We start from the raw sequence: 21,544 nt of genomic DNA, 5'->3' as shown, positions 1-21,544 counted from the left end.
TTATGCAGCACCAGTAACACCATTATCTCAGCACTCACAGAATGACATAAACTGTAAAATATCTTCTTTAAGACATTTAAACCTTTGTTGGATAAAATGCTAGTAAATGTGATATTAATTAAGAAATAATCCTGCACAATAGTAAAAGACATTAGATCCTTATGAGTAAAAGGAGTTCCTCCATTTTTAATATTTTTAAATCTGTGGTAGGCATAAGATAATGTTCTTAATTTGTTACTTTTTAGTAGAAGATCAAAGCGCATTATAAATTTAACCTTGATTTAAACAATACATTTCCTTCATATTCTCTAGGCCTGGGGTTTTTTGAAATCATCAACTTTTGGATGGGTGTGTAAGGCAATATGTGCTCCCTCTGTGCCCAAAAAGTAATGTAAGTAAATTTCCATGGTTGAAAACTTAAGTGTAACCATTTTTAATCTTAGAATCTAGTGTAAAATGGTTGCCTTAACTTTCCAAATGTGCTCAGGTACTATGGTGATGGGCAAAGCACAACAATTAAACTCATGAGAAACTAAACTCATGAGTTTAGTTGTTCTCTAGAGAGAAGATTGTTCAGTACACAGGTGGCTGCTTTAATTTGCAGTACCCCACTGTTCAGCAGCTCTGGGATCAGCTCTATGAAGACTTCCCATTTCTCTGCCATGCTAAGGTATGTATTCAGGGAGATTTATATTCACATACTTATTTCATGTCCCTGGAGTTGAGCTTATTGATTACTCACATACTTAAACATTCTTAACTTTAACAGCTTTTTTAAAATGGGGACTAATTCACTTACAGTCAGTCCCTATTTTGTGCAACAGGGATATACATTTTTAGAAGAGAAAAAAGTAACAAGCCAAAAAGTTTATATGACCTTAAAACAGGCTTTAGACAGATTTGAGGTGTTCCAATACATGACTGAATCTAGCCCATAATGTTAAAACTGCTTTTCTTCCAAAACATGGGCAAACCCATTAATCACTGAGGGCAATAGTAACAGTGGCAGCATGTGGCAGACATTGGTAGTGAGAGAAAAATAGTCTGAGTAAATGCAATACTTTCTTCAACACTGCACACGACTTTAGCATAACTTATTTTGAAAGGTTAAAAGATGCAATTTTGAAACAGCTAGTAAGTATGGTTTAAAATGACTTCTGATCCATATTTTCCCATTTTCTCTCAGTTTAAAAAAATTTTAAAAATAAATAATTTGACTGAACAAAGGTGAATTTCATCATACTATTCCCACACATCTATTTTTTTCAACTTTATAATGGTTCACAGGTTAACCTTATATGAAATCACCAATACTCTTCACAGAAATATTTCAGTCCAGTAATAAAGAGAAAAACCCATTTGAAAACAGAAAAAGGAACAGATGGATAAAACCGCAAATATTATTTCACTTTGATCTAATTAATTACAGAAGCAGAAAGATTTTTTTCAGTATTAGAATTTGCCAATGCTGAGGTTGATTTCTTGATCCAGAATACAGCCCTCAGAAAGGGCTATTTTGGACTAATTGCATCAAGTGGATGGACAGATAGACAATTTATTTCTCTGAGAGTTGTTTTCTGGATAAAAATAAAGCCCATTATTTTTGGAGACAGCCTTCAACCAACCTTTTAAAACAAAACAGTTCTTTTTTTTTTTTTTTTTTAAATTTTATGATTGCAATTTGTTTACAAACACACATTCTAACCAAGCAGAATTTGCTTACATCCTGCACTGGGACAGTAAGCCCCCAAGAGACATGGGTTTACAGGAACCTCTTATGTCCCACTTTCCAGCTGTGGGAAAATGATTTTTAGGAAAGGGAAAATGACTTGTCTAAAATCACACAGTGAGATTAATGATACAGCCAAGCATTGAACATTTAGGCTGTGGTCAGATGATCGCTAAGATTGGATTTATGCATTACTGGATCACCTGGCCATACAAATTTGGTGCAAGCAGGCATGCACTCCTGTTGATTATTCACAGCCCATCAGATAGTGCTTATGTCAGCTGGTGCCCTGAGATAGCCCCGAGTGCAGCATATCCCACATGCCATTTGTTCTCATCTCTCAGGTGTAGTTTGGGATGATGGCCTGCTGCACTGTGTAGGAAAGTTAGCTTCTGCTTATGAGGCTGCTATTACTACAGGAAAAACCCTAGAAAGTGACCATGTCACAAGCAAGGCACTGCTTTAATGTCACAACACGTCAGGGCATCACAGTTCCAGGCTGCAGTAGGTGGCAACGTGGATCCTGTTGTTGGCTCTGCCCCTGGTAGTGCCCATTTCCTTCTACAAGCTGGTGATGGAAGAGTGCAGATGTGATGCCCAGAGTATGGTGTTTCACACTGGGCTGCATGAGCAGAGAACAGAGGACAGAACTAATTGTTTTGCCAAACCTTTTCTCATTGCTGATTCAATGGAGTACAGTAAGGCCAAGAAATGACAGGTTCCTGTTTGCTGAGGCATCTGGGTTGTGAGAAGAGCTATAACCACAACAGGTTACACTTAAAATAGGGGGAGATCCAGAATATGAGGAGAGCTTCTGAAAGGAAGTGTTCCCAAACATGACCTTGTTTCTCAGGCACCAGTGAACACTGAGGAGAAAGAAGGGACTTCAACTTTCTGAGAGGTGGCAGCTCTTGACTCTTAGCATTTGGATTTGAATCAATTTGGGCAAGATTGATTGAAACTTCAGCAAGACAATGCTTAACTTCAGAATGCTCTTTGGAAGGGTCCCAGCTCATGATCTGAGTGAGCCATGCAGGAATTCAGGGTGAAAGTTGTTCAACTGAGTATGTATCCTCTCTCTCTGTCCTGTGGCCTGTCCTGATTGTTTATCAACATTTTGGGTCACTGCAATATTGTGCTGGAGTCATCTTCACCTGGTTTCAGAGATCTCATGAAGCTTGTGTTCTCTGTATTCCTCAGCTGATGCCCTGGAGACAGGACAATATGCCTTCATGGTCATGTTATTTTGTGCTTTCAAAAATATTCCATGCCACACTTATTTCAGTTAATCCAGCTCAACCTAAACCAGAGATAAGACAGTAGAATTATAGATTAGTTTGGGTTAGAAGGGTCCATTAAAAATGATATAGCACCCCCCCCCCCCCCAGTGCAACATCTTCAACTAGATCAGGTTTTTCAGAGTCCTGTCCTGCTTGGCCTTCAATATTTCCAGAGATGGGGCATCCATCACCTCTCTGGGCAAACAGTTCTAGGGCTTCACCAACTACATCATAAAAGAGTTCTTCCTTATATCTAATGGAAATTGACCCTCTTTTAATTTAAAACTGTTACTCCTTGTCCTATTGGAACAGGCCCTACTGAAAAGTCTGTCTCCATGTTTCTCATAGGCTGCCTTTATGTACTGAAGGTCCAGAATAAGATGTCTCTGGAACCTTCTTTCCTCCTGGCGGAACAAACTCAACTCCCTCAGCTTTTCCTCATAGGAGATGAAGGTGACTTAAGAAGACCTGTCTGATTAGGCTTTGAATCTTTAGGATTTACATAATCTGTTCTGGTGGCTCAACTGTGAGTTGGTAACCACCCGCTGAAAGATGGTAAATGACAACTGAGGACAGTAATGAATTGTTAGAGGTTGTAATATCTTGAAGGCTCCAATTACTGCCATTGCTACTCTGTGACTGTGCCTGAAGACACAGTGTGGGAGTGACTCGACTCTGCCAGTGACTAAGCAATTAGCCCCAAAGGCAACATGGCACATTTCTCTGGGCCTCCATTTCCCATCTGTGGAAGCAGAGCAGTGCTGTGCATTCACTTTCACTTAGCACATTCTGCTTTGACACTAAGTGTGAGGATTACACTTTAAACTGGGATTTCTGAAATGCATCATGAGGGAACTAGGCATCTACTCAAATATAACTAAAACAGTAGTTAGAAATTACTGAACATGAGCCCATGTCCTTGCAGTAACACCAGTTACACTTCATCTCCTTCATATTCTCTTTTTCATATAGAGAGAGCAGAAAGACCTTATTTCCCCGTATTAAGATCACATGGCAAACGTTTTCTTGGAGCAAAATGCCTGCTAAAACATTTTGGTTTATGTAAAGGCACAAAGTGGTATTACCTATGGGGCTTCGGGCTGCAGGGGCCTCCAGGCAAAATACTCTACATGCTGAAGAGGAAATGCAGTTACTGAAGTCAAGTTTATGTTTTTTAACCTATTTTTCTTGAGATAACTTTGTCAGATTGTCAAACAAACTCTCCAAAGGGATTTGAGTCACAACCACATTAAACTGGAATCCAATCTTGTTATGCTGGCCTCAGCGAGTGGATATTCCCTCTGAGCAAGCCTGCACTGTATTAAGCTGCCTTCTGTTTCTTCAACCTAAGCTGTGAATGTATAATCATATTTCCTTTTGAAAATGACTTGTTTTTCTTCATTACAGAAACAGGATTGATTTTCCTACAGAGTGTTACACTTGTCAAAGCAACTATAATCAAATTTCAGTGTAATGTCCCTACACAAGTACTTCCCACAATTAAAACTGTAACCGTTCTGGATACCTGTTGGGTTAGATTCTAACCTTCATGTGTATCTGGAATTGGTCCACTGAGAACATGGGCCAAATCCACAGCTTTGCAAATCAAAGTCACTGGAGCTGTATCTGTGGGCACCAATTGTGGATATAACTGACTACCTTCAATGAAGTAAACAGAATCACTTATTAATACTGGTATGACAAGAGGAAAAATATAGGACCAATAAGTCAAAATAAATTACCTTTTACATCAATTAATGACAGAAGCTGCATAGTTTTTGTAATTTTCTGATATTCCAAACCTTCCCTCATATAACCCTTGAATAAAATTAAGTGGATCTGGATACAAGGATAGCAATGTTTCAAAAGTTGGCTCAGGAGAGCCTTCAGTGGCCCAAGAACTCCAATGACAAGCAATGTTAAGAGTTCACTACCTCAATAGGCTACATTTTGGGTGATCAATCTTTAATTTAATTTAAGATTAATTTAATGAAGATATTTATGTCAGCCTTGAAGAAAGCATGGGCTAAAACTGCATCCCTTTATATGCGTGACAGTCAAGTGCTGCCTTTGCTGTGATATTACTAAAATGATCCTGCAGGTCATTCTCCAGACTTCCAGTCATCATTTATAGCTCTAGTCAGGGTGGGTCAATCTGTTCAAATTCACCTTTCACCTTCTAAGAGAAGGCAAATGTGGTTACCTTCCCAAACACACCATGTCTTTCCTGTGCACTGGTCACCAAGGAGGAAGCCACAACTCTTGTTAAATGGCATGATGCTCAGTCACACTCCAAGTCTTCCTCTTTTCTCCCATACACACACATACTATCACATGTACATCCACATACTCCTGCAAAATGCTGACAACCTAAGTTAACAGCAAAAAATTAAGACAAAAATGCATTTTAAATATAAAGGTGAATCACAGCTCCCAGTGGCTGGCAGCAGCTAGGTGATATAAACTATAAACTCGTCCTAAGGGTCAGCACTGTAATTCCTCTGTTACAGGGGAATTAATGCTTAAGGCAGTGCAAACAACTGTGCTGCTGAATTTGCAGCACCACCTATTTTCTGAAGGTCAAGCAGCCTGAACTCCCTACAGACACACACTGCTGCATGTGTGCATGCACACACAGAATTAAGTAAAAACAAAGTATTTACCAGCATGCCTTTCACTTACATCCACTTAGTATTATCTATTGTAGTCATTCCATTGGAGAACAACATGTTATTAAGGGGAGGCCAGCTCTGCCAAGTGTTAGTCCCCCAGAGGGGACTCACCCATGTGTTAAACATTCTAGCTCTCGTAATGGAAGGCTATGCTGTATATTTCAATGACAATTCACTTAGTACTTACAGATGAGATACTTGGGAGTGCATCCCGGCAAGCAGTGTTTGCTTTTGATACTGAGAGAGTGGGCATTAAAATCATGTAGTGCATACTGTTTGTGAGGCAGATGCTCTTGTGGCAGCCAGCAAACCAGATACTCAAGTTCATCTTGGGTGCTCAGTGTGTGCATCAGACTTGCTCTGAACAAGGAGAGAACACACGCGGCTTCAAGAGGCAGGAAATGATTTGGAGAGTGGAGTGGCTGAAGAGCTTAAGAAATGTAGCATTTCTTTATAATCAGGCAAACAGAGACTGCTTCTTTCTACACAGCAATCATTCTTAAGACATCCTGTAACAAGGAAGATGAAGATATCTCAGGCTGCTTCATCCGCTTTAGAAGGGAGATGAGATTTCACAAAACTTTGTTGCCATAAGCAGAGACTTATTTAACATGAAGGAAGAAAAAACAGGAATTGCAGGAAGGAACTAGAGATTCCTCATGGGGTCTTTCACGCAATACGCCTCTCAAAGAGTCTGGCATCCTAAAGTGGCTTGCACTACAGAAGAATGTTCCAGTCCTGGTTTCCTTTAAGTAGATTTGACTTTGTCTCATTTAAAGAAAATGTGTTGCTTTGTTGATGTGAAAGTTTTGATGACACACCACCCTAATTGCTGCTCTTGAGAAACACAAACCTGCAGCCAATGCTCTATGACATGCTTTTGTGCTTCTCGTTGTTACAGCTTTCCACCAACTGATCATCACAGCAAGTCAACCTGCAAATAAGTACTCCTGAGCACTTTAATGAGGCCCTTATTTCTGGCCAACTTAGGAATACTCATTGGGCTTTCCCACTGTTGAACAGCAGCAACTCCAAATAATCCTCCCATTAAAACAAATGCGCTGCTGTCAGAGATGTCAGGTTGAAGGGCCAGCAGGCTTCTGAAGCTGCTGTTGCATCATCCTTTTGTTGGGCCAAGGTACAATGCCTACTGGAGTGATTAGAGCAATTACTCAGCACTGTTTGTCACAGTCAATCAGATCTGACCAGCATGAATGCAGCCGTGACCTAGACCTGCCTCTCCAGCAAAGCATTATTATTGGTTGTCATCTCTGTCTTCGGTAGCTCCATGCATGTGTCTAAGTTGAAAATGCACTAAGAAAACTTCCTAGCAATTATTTCTCTTTCATTTCTCTCCTTGATGGGCCTCTCCAATCATCTGATGCATGCTTTCTTCCCTTTTCTCTTACTGTCAGTGTTCCTGCTGATATGTACTGTGACTTTCTGCAAAGGAGTTCAGTAGCAAAAGCCACTTGAGAGTCTCTAAAGTTACCCCTTCTCTGGTTTTTGTCTTGCACAAACCAGAGAATGCTGCTAGATGGGAGCTAACGGAAGAAAGGAGAGAGAACCCAGTAAGTCCAGTCCTCTGTGCATCTCCTTTACAACATTTTCTATGGCAAATGCAACCTAGTATGGGTGTTTTGTAGTAAGGTGCTTATCAAGATTAAAATACACAGATTAAAAAATCTGTTGCTCAAATTAATGTAAACAAGTTCTGTGAGTTATTTTTTTTATGCCAGGAATTAGGATATTGAAGAAGGGTAACACTTGAACCTGGTGGCTGAAGTGTCCTGACCCCTGTGTACTGCTACTCATTCTCACTCTTGCTTTTCATCTTAAGCTTTGCTTGAGATCTGCAGGAAAGCAAGCACAAGCACTTCTCTGCTCTCTGCCTTCTGTACAAGAACAAAAGTATCCAAATGGGCTACACCTTTGAACTGCCACATTCTCTCCTCTTTTTCATTTTTTATTCCAATGCACATACAAGAAAGATACTTTGTCAGCATTATCAAAGAAAGAAGCAAAAGGCATAGAGACATACGTTTCAGGAGGTTGAGATGTCACATTGATGCAGCTTCAGACAGATGAATGGATGAAGAGCTGCTTACTGCCATTCTGCAGCACATTGATACAAATGTCCTCCATACAGGTGTGTGAGGGAGACTAAAGGACATAACTTCATGCAGGCCATGTCAGCAGAGGTTCTTACACTGGTCCTAACTGTGGTTAGTGAGGAAAGGAAGAGCTCGTGACAAGATGTGAAAAATACTTTGAATTTCAATAAGGGGAAGATCTTAAATGTACGTTATTGTGATTATTGTTAATAGGAAAAATGCTTGTGTTGGTACTTGCAGCTGTTGCTAATAATGGAGGAATAAAGGGCCCTCTGATCACAAAAAATCCCAGCAGCAACTTTGTCATATTAGTATAGTAATTTCAGTATTGCTTTTAAAACTATTCAAAGCGATCAGTAAACAATAGATTATTAAACACAAAATGCTTTGTAATAGTATTTCCAGGAAGTAGCTACATACTACTGAAATTATAACATATACTATATTCTATGATGCCATAAGGACCCTGAAGTTTAGACAGTTTCCAAAATAGTTTGCGAGAATGAGGAAACATTTACCATACACAGGCTACCGGTGAGGTTTCTTTCCCTCACCCTTAAAACTATAATTTCTCAGCTAGGCAAAATTAGAAGTTCAGCACTGATACTCTTTGGAAAATATGGATAAAGGTATTGAGATATGGGGTGCAACAAAGAGTATTTCAGTTGTCTGACTTCAGGGATAAAGAACTGGCATGCTTTGTAGTTTGTCAGATCCTTAAATCCTTTGAAAAGATTTAAGGATAAAAAACCTACAGTTAGCTAGGATGTAATGCACATTAGAAATAATATAATAAAATTACAAATAGATGAAGTAAGAAAATGTATTACTAAGATTATACTTAATAAGTATCCTTCTTAGCTGATTTAACATCTCAGCTTCCTGTCAGACTGGCTGATTAGTCTTTACAATGTACCCCAAGGCTGGTATTCCCTGCCAAAACCCAAAAGGTATATATTTTACTCACTAGTAAAGGTGGTTGCCAGAGCCAACCAGTGCAACTGCTGTGCACAATCTGTTTCTTTGGTAGTTCAGAAAAGAGTAATTGTCTCTTCCTGTTCACTCTTCTTCATTGTCAGTAAGGAGGTGATGCAGGGGATCAATTGTTTTACCTTTCCTTTAAGGCTACCAATTGCTTATCTTAATTAGAAAATTCCTGTCTTCAGCTCTAATCTGTCTATTATTTCAATGTAGGACACTATAACAAAGCTTTATAAATCTTACAGCAATTCAGTAGATGCAGATCATTAAATTTTTATTTAATCAGACTTTTAACACTAACCTATGTGTTCTAATTAAAAATGAGGGATGGAACTCTGTTTTGGATTGGATTGGCTTGGTAACATCCACATATTTACTGTTAAATAAGGTAGGGTCCTTTCATACTTCGCTTAGAAGGTAAAGCTGAATAATCTGGGTGAAACCAGAACCACTCCAAAATTCTGTCATTGACTCAGTCTCATGTTGACCATTTGCATCAACTCTTTGGACATTTCTTTAGTCTGAGTCACGGTAAAAGAAAATATTGGTACACTTTTACTTGTATATTCTTATAATTTATTACTAGGAAATGCATGGTCATGAACTCAATGTGGCATGCAAAATAAGTAATTCAAAACTTCAAAGGCTTGGAGATATGTTTTCTACAATCTAAGAAATGAGTTTACTTAAATTGTTGCAAAATGGGTTTTAATCAACAAATTTTTTCTCTGCTAAGTAGCTGACAGGTTGTGATAGGAACATTGCCAGTTCTGGTGCAACTTTTCCTCCTGTTTAAAAATGGTTTCAGAGCAAGTGCTGATATCCATAGAGAACACACTGGATTCAATGATTCTCCATGTGGTGAGTGCACTGCAGAACCAGAGCCTTAACATGGCTTAAGAACAGGAAAATTCTGTTTCTCACTGTTTGACTATCCTAAAGTTGGAAAATGTAGAGGTGGACATGCTTCTCTTGTTGGTGAAAGACTTCATAGTATAGACACTATTTGTGAAACTCAGGGGAACAGAAGAAACTGGTGAAGTCTATGAAAGGGTTAAGTGTCCATGGAATGGCACAGCCATGCCATTATCTTGGTAGATTTTTCAAAATTGTGAACTCTATAAGATTCACTTATCCATATAAACTAGCAACTAAGCAGTAATCCCTCATGTGTTCAAATATTTTCCTTAAATGTTCTGTATTCCTACATGATTTGCATCTCACACGGGCAGTTTTCCTGCTGTGAGATGGCTATCAAGTTCAATAAAAGAGGACTTTTACAAATGAAATTCCCTAAGGAAATAAGGTTAATACCTCTTAAATGAAACAATTTTCCTAGTGCTATGTGTTTATTACTTGACTGAACTAATGATATAGTTCTGCTCTTAAATTGTTAGTAAAGCTATGATTAATTTAAACTTTGCCCACATTGGGCTGGGGAAGATGGCAGGTATTAGTGACTCTGAAAAGTTAGGCTAATGTTGAGGAGAAGGCAAAGAAAAAGAAAAGTCAGGTTGTTGGGTCTGATTTCCCTGCAGCTGATTGCATCTGGCAGTCTGTCTCCATCTGACTTGCTAGCTGAGTACAGTACAGGGCTGCATCTTTTTGCATCCAGTAAATCTGAGTGGATTTAACAAATCCAAATATTATCAGCTTTCTTTTCCCTACTTTCCTGACTTTTCTCTGGAAGGAACAGACTTCTCCCCATACCGCTGAGTCATTATTATTCTTGTCACCTGTTATTTAATCACAGACAATACACCTGGTGTTGTACAAGACTAAAACTCTTTTACAATGAATTTATCAAAATTAGAGAGGTTTCATCTACAGCGTACTCACTCTTGAGAGAGTGGCTATACTTTAGCTATCTGGAAGAAAGGTTTTCAAAAACAGACTACTAGCAGCAGCATGATGAACTTCTGCCAAGCCTCATGGAAAGCTTCATTTTCTAACTGGTTTTTCTAACTTTATAAAACCTTGGGGAACTTTAGTGCTAGAGTCAAGTGCATGGGTTTATTGAGGTTAGTTTCAAATGTTCTATGGGGCTAGCTGTTAGCCTAATCAGGTGCCCCATCTGAATTAGTCACACCTGAGATTCAGCAAAACCCTATGATAAGCTGAGACAAATGAAAGGCTCGTTTCAAAAAACAAAAACCCATGAGAATCACTGCTTGCCTTAGAGTAGATACCTCAGTGTATGTAGATGTGCTGAGGTGGTGGTCGCTCTCCAGCTCTACATTGAGCCAGCAGCCCAGAGAAGAAAATATATTAGCTGAATAAATTTGTGGCCACAGTAAATCTAACAATAGGCCACTAATTCCACATCAAAAACTTTTTGGCTATAGGATTTAAAGCACTGAGCTGGGATAATCTCACTCCAGCAATTTAAATGAGGTAAAAGTATTTGGATGTATTAATTTCATACTGCTGGGGTTTCTGCCAAATTACATACTGTCTGCCTGCTTCATTCAAACTTTTGCTCTAAACCAGCAGCTGATCTCTCTCAGCCTAATACAATATTCACAAGAAATAAAGCTTGCATAAACCCTGTATAATGTAGCCAGGCTAATTCAACAGAAAAGCAGTCATGTATGTGTGCATATCTAGATAGGATCTACAGCACTCTGTGCTTCAGAGGGCAGAATGTCTGATGTGATAAGTGCAGAACCTTTCATTTAGCATGGGAAATAAATACAAGGAAATGTTTCCCCTTGGCCAGAAACCAGCCTTATGAATTCTCACCTTGATCTAAGCTATGTATAATATTAATTGCATAGGAATAATCTGTTCCCATGGTTATGGGAAGTGGGTTCCTTTGCCTCTGCTGGGTTCTTATTCCCCAGTTCACCTGTGGTAGTGTAGCTGTAGCCAATCCAGACCTATGAAGTCTGCTCCTGTTATTGTTCTTGCTGTTAAATTAAGCTTTTAAACCCATGTATATCAAGTGCACAATACCTGTATAGGAAGCCTAAAATAAAAGGAGAATGATAAAGTTTGGTCTGGTATTTGTATCAAGAAAATAATTTTTTCTTTATGTTGGATGGAGAAGATCTTTCCGCTTTGCTTTACTTAAGGTGCTTTAGATAGAACAAGACAGGGAAAAAAAGAACAATATAACCAAGTGCAGCAAGGAACTAGATCCAGGTGGATTGAAATATGCAACTCAAGATTTTTACAGTGCACATTTACTTACTTTGTAACTTTTCTCTTCAAATTTTCTCAGTTGATTATTTGTACTATATGTGCAAAACTTGTCAAAGCTGTAGCTAAATAAGTGAATATTTTTAGTTTAGGCTTCTTGTTTTAGGCTGGGCTATTATGTTTAAATATTTCCTTCTGCATTCACATTAAATTTCTGGCACATAATTCTGCTATTCCTTACCACAAAAATTGAGATGTTGGCTCTGGGTGCTTCAGGTCTTTCAGACAGGTGTTATTTGCCCAATAGCTTAATTACACTCTTCCATGGAGTGTGTACACAGCAGGCACTCTGCATTTATAATTGAACTCTTCAAAGACAAGAAATAGGAAATGACACGACACACACAGACAGCACAAAATCTTAAACCCAGTTATACTGTCCCTATATAAATGAAAAATTCAAATCTGACCGCAGCAATAAACTCTATACAGATTTCATGCCTTAATTTTTTCATTAATTCCAAAGGTTTTTTGAGTCAGGCCAGTCCTGAATCCCTTTTTCAACACAGCATTTTTGGGACCATTAAGTCTCTGTCTTAATCTCTCTGTTCTAAGTAAACTTGCTCTGCACTAGCTGCTACCTGATTTTAAAAGTCTTGCTCTGTAACAAGGATATATTCCTCTCATCCTCTTACTTGGCATGGGCTTCCAGTCTTGCTACATGAGCTTCACACCCAATACTTGTGTGTTGTGTAGGAAACCTGTGTTTCCTACAAGAAATTTTGTAGACTATAATTCTTTCCCTCACAGAAAAATAGGATGGATTATGCTCCTCACTTCAACCAGTTATTGTTATACTGAGTGTGCATTTCAATGGGAGATAACTGATATTCAAAATGCCATATTTTTGAAGGCAGATCAATATATGATACAGCACAGATAGTGTATGCTAGATCCCACTTACACTGATATGTTTGATGATAGAGTAATTTCACAGTAAAATTAGAATTCATAAGATGCAGATAGACAGATTTCCCGTTGTGTCACAATTTTGTTTTACAATGGAAAGACTCGCTCGAGAGGCAATGCTCATGGGTTCTAATATATATAACATCATCTTGGTGATGAAGCTAAACATCAGTTTGAATTAACAGTGTGAAGATGGTAAGAAAGAGCTTATATGGCTTGCCTGAAGCCACCAAGATAGAGTGCAAAAACGCTGGGGTAGAATTGTCTTCTGAGCCCCATTCTTCTGTCTCAGCTACCTTATGGCTCACTTATCTGTTACTCCAGGAGCAGTTTAGCAAATTTAGGTCAGGGTGTTTTTCAGTTAAACACAGTCACCCATTAGTGGAATTAATATATCATTCCAGCTTGCATTTTAACAAGATTTCTGTTGGAAACATGGAGCTAGTTGAACACAATAAAGTTACTGCAGCAGTGGATGAGACTGGGTGATTTTTAAAATAATACTTTAGAATTTGCTTCTTTATTTCAAGAACGGCATAACAAAAAGAGCTGCTCATGTCTTATGCAAGAGCAGGATATATGCAGAAAGTATTTTCTTGCATTACTATATAACTAAAAGACTGAAAAGCTAAAAATAAATAAAAGACTGAAAATAGTGGATAATAGGCTTTTCAAAAAAATGACAAGAAGAAAATTGTACCAAAGTGAATACACAGAAAACCTGCCCCTTAAAAATCACACTGTCATTACAATTTACCTGTTGCCTTGTTGTGCAGGACCTGAAGGGCACTTGCTATACAATGTTAAATAGGTTTTCAAGTAACTTTGTTGTTTTACCAGAGGCTGTTCACAAAAATAAGGTGATTTTGCTCAGAATTTTATTTCAGAGACTTCTAAAATAAAGAAGGGCATGCAAAACCACTGAAGATTCAGACCTTTGATGATGGTTTAAAACTTACGCTTTAGCTGGTGATTACTTGCTTTTCAGCTCAGTTGGTTCTGTGGCAAAGTGTAAGAGTCATTTTTCCAAACAAAATGGAGTTCTCTCTAATATATTTATTTTTGCACCTGAGGTGACAGATAGAAGATTCCTTGCTAATGTTTAACCTACAGCTGTGCTCAGTATCCAGTATTTCTTCTCATCAATTTCTTAATGAAATTATTGATATAATTTTACCAGAGTTCAAACTCCCTTATTTTATGATCTTATAGGCTACATCTACAGTCTGTTTACCATCCACGTAGGACAAAGGCTTGTGGCAAGGCAGTGTGTTCAAATTCTGATTTGTCAAATTCTGAGAGTCTGTCCTCTTCTTCTTGCCTGGGTTTCCCAAAGCTTGGGTGTGATCTAGTGTGCATGCAGTTCTTACAGTCAGGAGATGAAGGCCTTGGTGACAAAAACAGTGCCAACCACTTGACAGTACACTGTTTTTATAGATATTTTTGGCTTTAAATTCATGGTAGCTTGGATGGTTGGGGAAAGAGAATTCTCCATTTTCACTTAAGGCATAGTTAATTAAAATTGGCATTTTTTGGGCATATATTGACTATGTGCAATTCACTCATATTTCTTCCTGGCAAGCAAGTCCTTCTTCTTTTACCTGTCTTGTTGCTATTACCATTCTTACCATCATCATTAGGTTTCTTCTTTTGAAATGATGCTTATATGGATTAATGGATCATTTGTAACTAAATTATGGAAGCCTTGTCTGTGTGATGGTTCATTCAGTGACCGAAAAAGGCTATGGAGTCTAATTACCTGAACTTGACAGTATTTTACCTGTCAGTACAGAGTAAGCTTCACTATTACCAAGGTGTTATTATGCTGTTGTTGCTGTTTTAACTTCAACCATTATTAAGGGTCAGTGTGAAGCATAGACAAATCCATGGCGTCTGAGTAGAAAATCAGCGCTGCATCTAAAAAAACTTTGCTTGACAGAAATTTAAATCAAATTTCCACAGGAGCTTCACCTGCACATTTTTAAATGCCAAGAGGCTTAAAATATCTTAGTACATGAAGTTTCACAGCATCTTAGTCAGAGAGCTCCTCCAAAATGGGTGACTGAAAATACCTACCTCTGCAAATGGCAATATTCCTGTTTTACAGAAGGACAAATAAGCATTCAAACAGTGACTCACTCAAATATGGTGACACAAGATATCTGCACCAGAGGTACTAACAGAATTCAGATCTCCTGCATTCAATTCTGTATTTTATCTCTCCAAAGATTTCCTAATTTCTGTGGAGGCAGCATTATGGAAATATTTACTATTGTATTGTCCTGCTTTGGAAACATAGAATACCATGACACTTGTTGGCAATAACTCCATAACAGGTTTCATTCAGTACTTGTTATGAAGTAGATAACAAACATGTTTATGTGGGGAAAGGAGAATGAAAATACTTGGTCTTGATGAATTTGGTGCTCTTTTCCCAGTTCTACAAATCTATAGTCAAATAGTAATAAAAGTGACAGCACTGGCGCAGGGCATTAGTTGCTGATGAGAAAATACAGTTAGTATTACCCTCAGTATGTGAGAGAGTTTGTGGTGATAACTTTTTGTAGAAGATGACTGAGCAGTGGGACTAACTGAAGTGCTCCTGTGATGCTGCAGTTGATAATCAGAGCATTTGGAACATGCATGATGTGCTTGAAACAAACATGTAATTAGATTACTTGTATCTCATTAAAATATGGTCACATGATGCAAATCCATGAAACAAATTATAGGGGACATTTTAAGAGACATATCCTGATGGGAAAAGCTATAGATATTAATTTATTTTAAGATAAATAAATAAGGTCTCCAACATGTTAGTGTGGCTTATTTAGCTCAGCACTTCAACTGGTTGTTTGCTATGTCATGATGATCTAGGACTGCTCTCTTATCAATTTTAAAGCTTTTGACATTCTGCATTCAAGATCACTTCAGATCAGTAGGAATTCCAGACCGTAAACTTTTGATTACTTGTGACATCTTTGTTCATTTGGTCTAAAAGCATGTACCAATGGATCATTTTATTTAAATTACAAAAATCACTGCTTCTCCATAATCTTTAGTTTTCATCTCCCATACCCATACTAGAAATGCACCCATAAGCACACATGTAGCCAGTAGGACTTACAGACACACATCCACAGTAACACGATCTGATATCACAAACTATAACAGGAGCAGAGCAGTAATGCTCAGGTCCCTAAGTGGATGTGGCATTGTTTAAGCCTCAGGCACACAAATTAAAGCACCTACTAGCTGGCATAATTTGCTTGGTCAAATATCAAGACAATTCTTCCACTAGCTCCATCCTAAGGAAAAAAAAATCAAAACTTTAAAACCTGCCTCTGCTTTCTTCTATTCCATGTACCCTGGAACAGATTCGAGTACTGAGGAATACATGTTGTTGTTGGAAAATAAACAACACCAACAAGTCGTAGAGACCATGGTAAAACTGAGGCAGAGGGCTTCTCCTTCACTGCTCAGAAAAGAAGGTCCTTGGGGATAAAAAGGGAAAAAAAAATCCCAAGTAAACTTTGTCAAAAGTTACTGGTGTAAAAAAATGCTGTAGGGCCTTTAAAGCAGCTTTCTTATTGCAGTACAATTAGATAACTAACATGGCAGTTGAAATTCAATGAAATGTGGTACTTAACTCCCTTTGCTTGGCATTTCCTCAAGCATCTGCTATTTCCACTACCCAGGAATTACAGTCTTTCTAATCACAAACCTAATTTATCACAGCATGATTATTCTGGTTTCCCCTTATTCAGTTATTTTTTCGAACTGCAAAGCATGGTACTATTGCTGACCAGAATCATCCACTGGTGTGATACAAATATTTACTCATGTTGGCTGACATATTTGCTACTTGGCTGCGTTGCTTATTCTTTCAGCTACAGACAGAACTAGTGACCCTGGCAAATAACTCCTGATATTTGTAAGAGTAAGGATCCTGTCTTCATTAACCATTACCTCTAATTCCTATCATGTCAATATTATTGGTATTTGACCTCTCAGACAAGAAGAGTGTGATCAGTTATGCAGCTGTGCTCCTTGTTCCAGCTGCTGTGGGCGTTCATGTACAGTTAATGAAATCCATGATAGGACCCTTCAAACATCTCTTTGTAATGCTGGGTAAGACATCTATTTTCCCTATCCAGTAAAGGCTGGGAGGGTGCTTCAGCAAGACACCAGTTTTATGATTGATTGTTTCTCAGGGAAGAAATGTATTAAAATGAAGTTGAGCTGAATCCTAAATTTTTTACTAACAAGTTTCTCCTCTGTGTTTTTCCAGTTAAGTTGTGACTGAACTCCATAGGAATTTTCTTTATAAACAGCCAAGGCAGGACTTTTAAATGTATTTGAACAACCAAAACAGAAGTCAGACTACAGATGCACAGAGTATAAATAATCTAGAAAAACTGACAGAAAAGCTGCTGAAATGACTCAGCAATTGTGCTGCTATGGACAATGCCTTTCTTTTTTTTTGGGGATTTGTGCATGCTGATAGTTTTGTTCTCAGACATATTTTTTCCAATGTGACCACAGCTGAGCAATTGAGACACTTGGCAAAGTTTTCTTGTAATTTTGTTGCAATGTGTTATCAGATGATGGGGAGACTGCTTCAAGAGGCTGTTTTGCCACATTTGAAATTCTAAATTGTACTCTAGAAAAATTCAGGTGATGTGACAAGGGCTGAAACTAGGTGAAGGGATTTTCTTGGCTCATCTGTCAGGTAAGGAGTGGAAGTAGAAGTTTCACTCCTGGTCTCTGGCCCCATCCACAAGCAAGCTTGTCATCCCATCCCATCACTCAGCACACAGACTAGAAAGAAGGAGATGAAGGTTTCACGAGGAGCCTGAAAGACACAAGACCAATCAGTGGGAACTGTTTGCAATTTGCTAGCTCTCAAAATCCAAGGCCCCTGTGTCTCCTCATATGGCTTCTGTGCATTCTGAGGGAAGGCCTGTTTCCCAGCTCAGACATGTTTCCTTAGTACTGAAACAATGCAATCTCTCAGCAAATAGAAGTTTTGTCCTCTCCCTCACAGAAGTCAGCAAAGTGCCCTTCTGTGGGACACACCTAAGAGTCCACTGGGAAATTATGAAGGCCTGAGTACATCTATTTCAAATGTGCATAATCAGGCTGGCATGAATTCAGACCAACTTTCACTTCCAGTCTCCTCACAGACATATACCAAAATAAAATAGACATTATGTATAGCATCCTAAACATACTTCACTGTGATCTTACTATCAAATTAACTGGAAAAAAGGTATATGGCTCTGGCCTACTTACAATAACAATTTGAGAGGCTTATCTTGAACTAATTTTTCAAAATTAATTTCAGAGACACCTGTCACTCACAGTTGTAAGCCAACGAGAGCAGCTTTTCAATGAAATGATGGCCTTCAGTTTGTGAAGACGTGATCTGGAAGCTCTGAGTCACAGAGAAGCCACCACTCCACAAGTCAATGTTTCAAGCTTTGAAATGACATCAGAAGAGTTTGTGTTGTAATGTTATTTTTGTGAAAGTAGAGAAATTATGTTCAAAATGCTAATACATTTCAAAAATAGGCAGAGGAAATAAAAGGAAGAAATTAATGGAATACAGTTAAGAAAATGTTACATTTCATGAAAACAGAACATGATAAAATATAAATTCCAGCATATGATTCCTCTATTCTGTTATTGCTACTGTTCCTCTCATATATAAACAAAAGGGTCATAATCCAGAGCTCTCCATACTGTACAAAAATGATGGCCCAAGATTCAAATATGTTTGAATTTCTGTCATCAAGGCCAGGACAGATTGAAATACATTGTTAAAATTTCACTGCACCACTTTGAGATGTTGAGGAAACTGCTGATATTTATCAACCTATTTCTAAATATTTTCTAAAAGGTGAACTGTGCTATGTAGGAGCAGAGCCTGCCTTCTTTTTCTCCTCTTTATGTAGAGATTAGCAGAATATACCCCTCATTCTTCAAAACTGGATGTTTGGAAGTTTTGCTAATATAAAAGTTCTAATATATGTAACTTTTAGTATTAAAACACACTGTATATTCATGGTAACTCTTTTGCCTTCTTCCTAAACAACACGGTTTAGTCCTGAAATGTGAAAAGAAATCCAAGTAATCTAACCTAAAGCTGTTCATTCCAGATTCTCTTGAAATTCAAAAATATCTAAAACACATATTGGGGTCCAAATAATCTCCCTTTGTGACCAACTTTGGGTTAATTTTTAATCTTTTTTCTCTTTTCTAACCTTGACTGTTGTTTACAAACATATAGTTGACATAACATTATGGATGGAGGATGCACTGGATAAATTAATCAATATTTAATCTGTCTCTATTCTTTTGGGTTTATCTTCATTAAAGTAATATCTCTTTTATGTGTAGTCACAGAATTCTTTAATGAAAGCCTATTTGATAAGCCAAGTTTTCCCAAAAAAATCTCAGCTGAATTCGCTTTTCTCTCTGAAAGCAGATTTGCTCCTTGACATGAAATCCAAGATGGAAATGTTGATAAAGACTTCCAGGGAAATCTTCCAAACATTCTTCATAATATCATGTGTGATATAGTGACAAGCTATACGTTTCCCTGGCACTGAGATTGAAAATGGAAATGTTAAGTATAAATCTTTGTGGAAGTTTCAGTAATTTTTAATAATTTGTTCTTTTGTGGCATTCATATGTGAATGATATATTTGTCCTAGAGCAATGCAAATTCATTTCCCCACATCTATAATATCTGCAGTAAGCTAAATTAAAAATACATTTGTACTTGTACAGTTAAATGATCATATTTAATGAAATGTCGGAGATGAATCTCAGCAAACAGTCAGGAAATTATTTCAGAAAGAGCAGCATTTCATTACTGGAAGTCAGGGAAAAGCAAAGAGATTAAACAAATGGCTTACTACTCCAAGATATCAGAGGAGGTGGGGGTAGTTTTGTGCAGGAGGGTGACTGGGAATATGAGACCTCAGCAGGGATTTTTACCTGTAAGCGCGGAAGCATTTGCACAGCACAGGGCTGGTGGGGTTGATGCTGGGGGTGAGAAGGAGCTGGTGGTACCTGGGCCTGAAAAGGCTGCGGGTGTTGTACTGGTGCTGTGTTTGGCTTCTGGGAAGCTTGGAGCCTGCACAGCATTCAGCGTTTCCTGATAGCTGCTGCCATGGGTGCCACTCCAAGGGAGCCCGGAGGGCTCTCTGCCCAATCCCTGAGCAATCCTGGAGATAAACCCCTGGGCTGGGTAAGCAGGGATAGGGGAACTCTGAGACCAGTGGAGTTAAAGCAAGTCTGACAAAGTCAAGATGAATGGAGAGTGGGAGAGGGACTGCTCAGGGGCAAAAGAAGACCAGGAAATTGTTTTTGCTGTAAACATTATGGCAGTCAGAAATGGTTGAAAGGTGGAGTGTGGGACCCAATTTGTAAAGCCAGCTAGCAACTTTATTTCCATGAGACTTAGGACTGTGCTGAGCCCTTGGAGCCATCAGCATCTTTCACCAATCATGTAGCTTTAAAGGATTCCAGCCTGTCAAGGAAACCTCTGTGGCTGGGAGCAGAGTTGCCTTTGGCTCCCTGTTAGTCCATGGCAAGGCACTCGAAGCAGAGACTCAGATCTCAGGCAGGCTGACCTGGCTTCTGTGGGCTTTCTTTCTGTCTGATGCCTGAAAGGAGCAGTCAGCAGTGAGGCACCTGGCTCAGCTGTACTTAGTCTGGCTGTGCTGTGAATCCAGCACTCTGCCCCTCCACCTGTCTTTGTAAGCTGGGACACTTCCAATGCTGCTTTCCCACCTTCCATTTCTCTTGATTATTTAAATTACAAGATCTTCAGGCTACAGACCATCACAGGTCAAATCAAGTGTGTGCAGAGGATCAGGTCTAACAAATCTCTCTATGGTACTATAGAGTGACTGCTGGTAATGCATGACACAAAAAATCAACATCTATCAATAGGAACAACATTTTAACTAATTGATATTCTGAAGTTCTATGAGAAATCCTGTAGGAGGACTGAACTAATCTGAATATCAAAATTAAATTCAAAACCAAATATAAAAATTTAAAGAGAGTATAGAAATGACAGATACTATACTAATTTTATGGATTCCACAGACAACAGAGGTGAAAGAAGATTTAGGTATGAAAACTCTTTGTTGGCAAAAATTCTAATACTAGAAGAAACATTTTCAGGGGTTTGGCATAAATGAAATATCTGAATCGCGTCATTTAATTATTTACAGATATTAATATTTGCACATACACATATATATGTACATACAGAAGAAAATGGAAAGGTGATAAGGCTGTGGAGACATGGGCACTTTTGAATCTCATCCATCCAAGCATCCATACATTTAGGCTGGCCCTTCTTCCTTTCTGATTTCTGCTCTGTTTTGGACCTCTCAACCACCCCATTCTGCCTTTAATTTATTTTCCTTGCTTTTTTTATCAATAGCAAATTAAGAAAGCAGACAATATAAGTTATAGTTTAGTCTTACATCTCCACTCGTATTATATTTGAAATAAGCATCTGAATGCAGTAGCTTGCATAGAGGAATTTACTTGAGGTTCTGATTTGCAGTGGAAAAATCCCAGGATTAGTTAAATAATTAATCAGGTATGCAAAGCCATATGAATTCTCTGAAC

This window comes from Vidua chalybeata, chromosome 1 (assembly GCF_026979565.1).
Source record: "Vidua chalybeata isolate OUT-0048 chromosome 1, bVidCha1 merged haplotype, whole genome shotgun sequence".
In the NCBI taxonomy this organism is placed as follows: domain Eukaryota; kingdom Metazoa; phylum Chordata; class Aves; order Passeriformes; family Viduidae; genus Vidua; species Vidua chalybeata.
Note: the sequence above shows the minus strand (reverse complement) of the source record.